Source organism: Pongo pygmaeus, chromosome 15, assembly GCF_028885625.2.
Source record: "Pongo pygmaeus isolate AG05252 chromosome 15, NHGRI_mPonPyg2-v2.0_pri, whole genome shotgun sequence".
Lineage (NCBI taxonomy): Eukaryota > Metazoa > Chordata > Mammalia > Primates > Hominidae > Pongo > Pongo pygmaeus.
Window position 1 is genome coordinate 69,755,592 of NC_072388.2, and position 7,529 is coordinate 69,763,120.

General features: G+C 49.4%; 1 long non-coding RNA gene across 1 annotated transcript; it reads left to right on the forward strand.

Moving 5' to 3' along the window:
* On the forward strand, nucleotides 1–2,431 carry LOC134738107 (uncharacterized). The gene is made up of 2 exons (XR_010123654.1): nucleotides 1–190; nucleotides 2,267–2,431. It is a non-coding gene; the product is annotated as an uncharacterized LOC134738107 (long non-coding RNA).
* The last annotated feature ends 5,098 nt before the right edge of the window (nucleotides 2,432–7,529 follow it).

A 7,529-nucleotide genomic window follows, 5' to 3' on the forward strand; every position in this document is an offset into this window, starting at 1 on the left:
CATCAGGATCCCCGGCGCTGACGTTCTCTCCCCGCGGGGAGGAGGGGCCCAGCACGGGCTAGGTCCGCAGCCAGTGCGGAGAAAGAACCCTGGGCTCGGGCAGGCCTCCCGCCGGGGGGTCGGAGCTGCGGTCACTCGCGGCTTCGGGGCCGTGGCGTCCTGCGCTCAGTTTCCGCGCCTCTGCAAGGCGGTGAGTCGTTTCTTCCCGGCACAGGAGGGACAGTTTCCCCACGTGGACGCGAGGCTGGCAGCGGGAGGAGGAATAGCGCTGGCGGAGCTTAGGGTTTCGCAGGAGCAACCAGCAGGCGCGCCTCTCTCCCCTCCCCTCGCTCGCGCTCGCTCTCCCCCGCGCTCTCTAACCCCCGCCCTCGATCTCTCCCCTCTCTCTCTCTCGCTTTCCCCCCACTCTCTTGCTTTCCCCCCTTTCTCTGTCTCTCTCTTCCCCTCTCCCCTCCTCGGTCCCGGTCTCCCCTCGCTCTCTCTCGCTCTCTCCCCGTCTCCCCACGATCTGTCTCGCTCTCCCTCGTCTCTCTCTCCCTCCCCCCTCCTCCCGCTCTCTCTCGCTCTCCTCTCTCTTCTCCCCGACCCCCTCGCGTTCTCTCTTTATCTCTCTCCCCTCGCACTCCCCTCCCCTGCCCCGTCCTTCTCTCCCTTCTCTACCCACATCTCTCTCGTTCGCCCGCCTCCTCCCCTCCTCCCCTCCTCCCCTCCTCCCCTCCTCCCCTCCTCCCCTCCTCCCCTCCTTCCTTCCTCCCCTCCTCCCTTCCTCCCCTCCTCCCTTCCTCCCTTCCTTCCTTCCTCCCCTTTTCCCCTCCTCCCTTCCTCCCCTCCTCCCTTCCTCCCCTCCTCCCTTCCTCCCCTCCTCCCTTCCTCCCTTCCTCCCTTCCTCCCCTTTTCCCCTCCTCCCTTCCTCCCCTCCTCCCTTCCTCCCTTCCTCCCTTCCTCCCCTTTTCCCCTCCTCCCTTCCTCCCCTCCTCCCTTCCTCCCCTCCTTCCTTCCTCCCCTCCTCCCTTCCTCCCCTCCTCCCTTCCTCCCTTCCTCCCCTTTTCCCCTCCTCCCTTCCTCCCCTCTTCCCTTCCTCCCCTCCTCCCCTCCTCCCTTCCTCCCCTCCTCCCTTCCTCCCTTCCTCCCCTTTTCCCCTCCTCCCTTCCTCCCCTCTTCCCTTCCTCCCCTCCTCCCCTCCTCCCTTCCTCCCCTCCTCCCCTCCTCCCTTCCTCCGCCCCCTCCTCTTAAGGCGAAGGATGCCCTCGGTTTCGCTGCGCTCTCCCAGGAGCGAACTCCCGCAGCCGCTCAGGCCAGCGCCAGAGACCTTGTCCCTACGAAGGCGTGCCGCGCCCCTTGGTGGGCTGTGCTCAGGGAGCGCGCTTTGCACACTTCAGATGTCTTTGTGGGAAGCCTGGGAGTAGCTATGTGTGAATGTGCTGCCCTTAATTTAAGCCACCAGTTGTAAATATGTGTTCTAGTGCCTATTAATAACTCTCCCTCGGCCCACTCGCCTCCTGCCACTCCAGTTGCTCCAACAGGGGGCCCCTCTTCCCTTCCCTCGGGCCCGCAGCTCTTCCTGTACAGAAGCGATCTGGGTAGCTCAGGAGCTGCCCGTAGGTCTGCAGATGGCCTGTTTCTCTTTCTTCCCCTCTGTCCCACACTCCCCTCTCACTCCTGTCTCCCTGCTGTCACTCTGCAGCTGTGACACTAGATCGCTAATAAGGGTAGGTGAGAAGGAAAGGGAAGAGGAAAAGAAAATAACAGCCATTTATTCTGATAAACCCTCAACATGTGACACCTGGGTTCTCTCCAGGCATTTGCTGTGCAAATAGGTGGTCCTGGTTCTCCGTAGTCCCAAAGCCTCTAGTTTGGATGAGGGCAGAATTGCCGCACATGCGGAATCCACTAACAGTCGAGGAAGCTTATCTTCCTGGAAGCCTTCAGCCTCCCACTCCCACCTCTGCCCCATTCTGTTTGCTTCCTCCCTGTCTCAGCTTCTGCTTCTCTCCTTTTTATAACCTGCTGCTAAGAAAAGTCTGAAAACTTGAATTATAAATACATAATATATCAAGTATTGCCTGAAATAGAGATTTGAAACCTAAAAGGGAGGAAAGAAAAGAAGCATCTTGAATTCCAGGAGAAGCAGTCCTGGGTGCCGTGTCCCCAAGGACTGGCTGCAGCTTCTCTCGGCCACGGTTGCCTCATTTATAACATGGGGATACCCATCCATACCAACCGTGGTGCAGAGGATTGCACCAGATCATTCTCACATCTCTTCCAGCTCTGAAGAAATGGAGGTGAACAGAGGAACAGCCACTCCCAGCAAGCAAGGGAAGAAGAATCTTGAAAGCCTGTGACTTCACAGAGATTTCTTGGTTGATGCCCCTGAAATCAGCCTGCCAAGTGTGGCCTCTGCAGCATAAATACAAGGAGTCTGATGATACAAGATGGCGTCTGATGATAGTTCTGTCACCCTCAGCCATATTGTAATTCCATGTCCTCGTAGTCACCCTGTCATAATCCCACCATTTCCTGCAAGCTTCTCCTGCCTGATGAAGTCTTACCTATCCTTTAAGACCTAGCTCCGACCAGGCACAGTGGCTCATGCCTGTAATCCCTGCACTTTGGGAGGCCGAGGCAAGCGAATCACTTGAGCCCAAGGAGTTCTAAGACCAGCATAGGCAACATGGCAAAACCCCAGCTCTACAAAAAAAAAAAAAAAAAGTACAAAAAATTAGCTGGGCGTGGTGGTGCACGCCTGTAGTCCCAACTACTTGGGAGGCTGAGGTGGGAGGATTGCTTGAGCCCAGGAGGTCAAGACTGCAGTGACCTGAGATCATGCCACTGCACTCCAGCCTGGGAGACATAGTGAGACACCATCTCAAAAAAAAAAAAAAAAAAAAAGTTCCACACTCTGGGGAGCCTTTCCTGACTATCCTGAGGATACAGGGGATGCTTCCTCTGTGGGCTCCCACAGGACCGACCCACACTTAGATCCCTCACCAGTTTACTCTGCCATTTGCTCCTCTCCCTTGACCATCAGTCTTTGAGGAGAGGGACTTTGCCTTCTTCATCGTTGCCTGGCACAATTCTTGCTTTTCCTACCTTGAATGAAAAGAGATGAGAATCCTTATGTAATGACAAATGACTTAGATTTTCTCATTTAACCCTCACACAACTCTGGGAGAATGAACACAGCCGAAGTGGCTTGTCCAGGTCATTTTGTAAGTGGCGGAACTGTATGATCTTACCCACTTCAGAGACCATAAGCTCTAGCTTGCAGCTGTCCCTGACTGCCTTCTGCCAGGTGGTGGGAAGCTTCTCACAAAGGCAGTGTCTACCTCAGCTTCTTTCTCCTTTCTCTCCCATCAAACTCAAATGTGAGGCAGCTAATAAAGTTGAGTCAACTCCTGAGAAAATTCAGGTTTTAATAACCTGCCTTCCTTAGGTGCTTGTCCAACTCCTCTGGCAAGGACCTTTCTTGGAGGGCTGAGATTGTTTTCCTGGAGGCCACCAGACTTCAGGCTTCTAACCTCAGAGCCTGGGCACTTTGTCTTACAGCATGGTCTTTCTGAGCTGCTGGAGACCTCTCAGGTGGGAACCTAGTCTAAGCCACCATATAACTGGGGTTCCAAAGGCTTATCTCTGTTGTTATGAATCATCCACTGGATACATAGAGGGATGATAACTGGTTGTGGATCATTAGGTTCCTGTCCCTAGAGTTGTGTGTCCCAAAGCAAGCCACTCAGCATTCTGGACCTCAGGTTTTTTTCTCTCTTCCTCTTTCTTTCTTTCTTCTCTTTTAGACAATTTCTCTCTGTCACCCAGGCTGGAGTGCAGTGGCATGATCACCGATCACTGCAGCCTCAATCTCCCAGGCCCAAGGTATCCTCTTGGCTTAGCCTCCCAAGTAGCTGGGACTACAGGCATTGACCACTGTGCTCAGCTTTTTTTTTTTTTTTTTAGTAGACTCAAGATCTCACAAATGTTGCCCAGGCTGGTCTCAAAGTCCTGAGTTCAAGTGATCCTCCCTCCTTGGCCTCCCAAAGTGTTGAGATTACAGGCGTGAGCCACCTCGCCCAGCCCGGACCTCAGTTTTCTCATCTGGAAAACAGAAATTCAATTTAAGAAATATCAACTAAGGGAGGCTGAGGCGGAAGAATGGCTTGAACCTGGGAGGCGGAGGTTGCAGTGAGCCAAGATCGTGCCTCTGCACTCCAGCCTGGGCAACAGAGTGAGACTCTGTCTCAAAAAAAAAAAAAAAAAAAGAAAGAAAAAGAAAAGAAATATCAATTAAATGCCCATCATGTACAGAGCCCAGAGCTAGGTGCTAGAGATCTAAGTGCAAAGGTAAAAAGATATAATCTACGCCCTCAATAAATGTAAAGACAAATAGAAGAGATACAATTTTTTTTTTTTTTGAGATAGAGTCTTGCTCTGTCACCAGGCTGAAGTGCAGTGGCACAATCTGGCTCACTGCAACCTCTGCCTCCCAGGTTCAAGCAATTCTCCTGCCTCAGCCTCCCGAGTAGCTGGGACTACAGACGCATGCCACCACACCCAGCTAATTTTTGTATTTTTAGTAGAGACAGGGTTTCACCATGTTGGCCAGGACGGTCTCGATCTCTTGACCTCGTGATCTGCCCGCCTTAGCCTCCCAAAGTGCTGGGATTACAGGCATGAGCCACTGTGCCCAGCCGAGATAGGAATTTTTAAAAACAGACCCACAGCAAAGTGAAATAAAGTAGATGTGAAGTAAGAATATTAATACCTGTTTTGCCTACCTCATAAGGTTGTGCCAAGAATCAAACAAGATCATGGATAGCAGGTATTCTTAAAGCACTATGCAAATGTAAGCAAGTAGTAAGTTATTATTTGGCTTTGTGGGAGATACCAATTGGGTTGTTTGCCTGAATCTCCCCTTTTTCCCAAGAACTGCTCCTATAGCCAAATCCACATGATAACAGTGGTGTACCCCTCCTCAGGTGCCATTTTGGTTGTTTGAGCCAGGTGCAGACCCCAGGAATGGGAATGAAGGTGGCTTAGTCTCAGTCACTCTGGGCTCTTGAGCAGAGGAAATACAAACACCAGAGGCTTAGAAAGCTATTTTCTGACTAGGTGGACTGAAAATTTAAAAATACCAAATTGGGCCAGGCGCAGTGGCCCACGCCTGTAATCCCAGCACTTTGGGAGGCTGAGGCGGATGGATCTCCTGAGGTCAGGAGTTCAAGACCAGCCTGGACAACATGGTGAAACCCCATCTGTACTGAAAACACAAAAAATTAGCCAGGCATGGTAGCGGGTGCCTGTGATCCCAGCTACTCGGGAGACTGAGGCAGGAGAATCTCTTGAACCCTGGGAGGTGGAGGTTTCAGTGAGCTGAGATCATGCCACTGCACTCCAGCCTAGGCAACAAGAGTAAAACTCTGTCTCAAAAAAAAAAAAAACAAACAAACCCAAACTGCAAACTGCATCCAGAGAAAGCATGTAGATGTTCAGAGAGGAATGAAAACGAGAGGCTCCCTGTCATTCAGGCCTTGGTTCCCATCTGTCCCTGCCTGCTGTAAACAATATCCCACCAAGGGCCAGCTTTTGCTAAAGATAGCTCTGGTGGGCTTCAATCATGATTAAACAGTTCCTAAACTAATTCTGCTCAGGCTAATGTAGAGCAGAAGACTCCCTTGGCCCATGTAACAGCTGTGTCATCATTCATTTACTCATTCCATCAGTCAATGAATATCATTGAATGCCAGCTGTTTACAAGCTTGTAAGAAGAGGAAGAAAAAACGTTGGCTGCAATCTTTAAAATATAAACCAGCCACTGGATGTCAGCCTTCTGGCCAACTGGCTCTCAATGCGCCTGAAATTACCCAGTTGTGCCCTGAGAGCATTTTGGGGGTATCTGACATAGCTGCCACTCACAGCTCTTTCTGAGAAGTTCTAGAGCCTTGGACACCATGGTATTTTCCCATCAGCCTTCCTCCTCTGGTAACAGCCGCTAAACCCACTCACACACACACTTTCGGGGAGCTGCCTCACCTGCTTCCATGTTCTTCTGGTGAGACTTTAATCACATGACCCCTCCCCTGAGCATAGACAGGGTGGACTTATTTCCTAAACTGGGCAACAGAGTCGCTTTCTGGGAACTTTGAACTTTGAGCTGAGACACAAATGCAGAGGGCAGTTGAAGCCAGGCCACGCCACGGCAGCACCACATAGAAAAGCTTCAGCCCTGCTGAGATCATAGTGCCTGGTCCCTAGGTTCAGTTGTTCCTTTAAATCTGTAGCCACTGGATTTTCATCTCTTACAAAATAAATATCTTTTGAACCAAATTAGCCAATCAAGTATTTGTAACCAAAGAGTTCGGGCACATCTGCTCTCTGCTTTTTCAGATAAAAGCTCATGGATGAGTGAAGAAAAAGAAGAAAAGGGTAAAATAGGGAAGTTGTGTTGTGTCCCCTGCCCAAGCCTACAGCACAGCCTAGCTCCTATTTTAAGACCCTTTAATGAATCTATATTTACCATCAGGTTTTTATTTATGGAAATCTACACAAGGCATTTGGATGAAGGCTGATGCTTATTTCAGGAAAGCAAGTCTGTGGTTTCAACAAAACCTCTGTTAGCTCCCTCCACACCTGTTCGCTCTTCTGCCAAGCTACCTATTGCTCATTTCCAAAGCAAAAAATAAAATAAAATCAGGAATTGGATTCCAAAGCAGGACAAAAGTGGTGACTAAAGAGACAGGCTAGAGCCAGGTGGGTTATGCCTATAATCCCAGCACTTCCAGAGACCGAGGGAGGAGGATTGCTTGAGGCCAGGAGTTTGAGACCAGCCTGGCAACATAGTAAGACCCCATCCCTAATTTTAAAAAATAAAAATAAAGAGGCCTATATTTTTTATTATAAATTTTCTTTTCTTTTCTTTTCTTTTTAGATAGAGTCTCACTTTGTTGCCCAGGCTGGAGTGCCGTGGCGCAATCTTGGCTCACTGCAACCTCTGCCTCCTGGGTTCAAGTGATTCTCCTGCCTCAGCCTCCCAAGTAGCTGGGATTACATTATAAATTTTCTTAATGAGCATTATGTATTTCTAGTCAACACAGGTCCCTTGTGAAAATATTTTCCTAATATCATAGAAGTTGCCCCCCAAAGTAATACTGATAGAATCATAAATAATAGGCCAGTAATACAGCTAACTAATAGCAGATCTAGGACCACAACTCAGGTCTTAGTACCAATAAATCAGAGTTCTTTCCACCGTTCCCTGCCTCCTTTCACAATAGAATTTGCCTAAATATTATTTCAAAATGTCTTCATTATAAGAATTTTATTTATCTACATATATCAGTGTTTCTTTGAACAATAAATATTTGACAAAGAATCTAGATACAGAAACTTTAAGAATTCATTTCCACTACTAGTCAAGATCTAGAAATTATGCAGATTATATATCACTAGGGATGGAGAATCCAAATAACACAATTTAATGCACATCCAAATATTAACTAAATATTATTCATCAGAGAGAAAAGAGTCAGGGAGTGAGA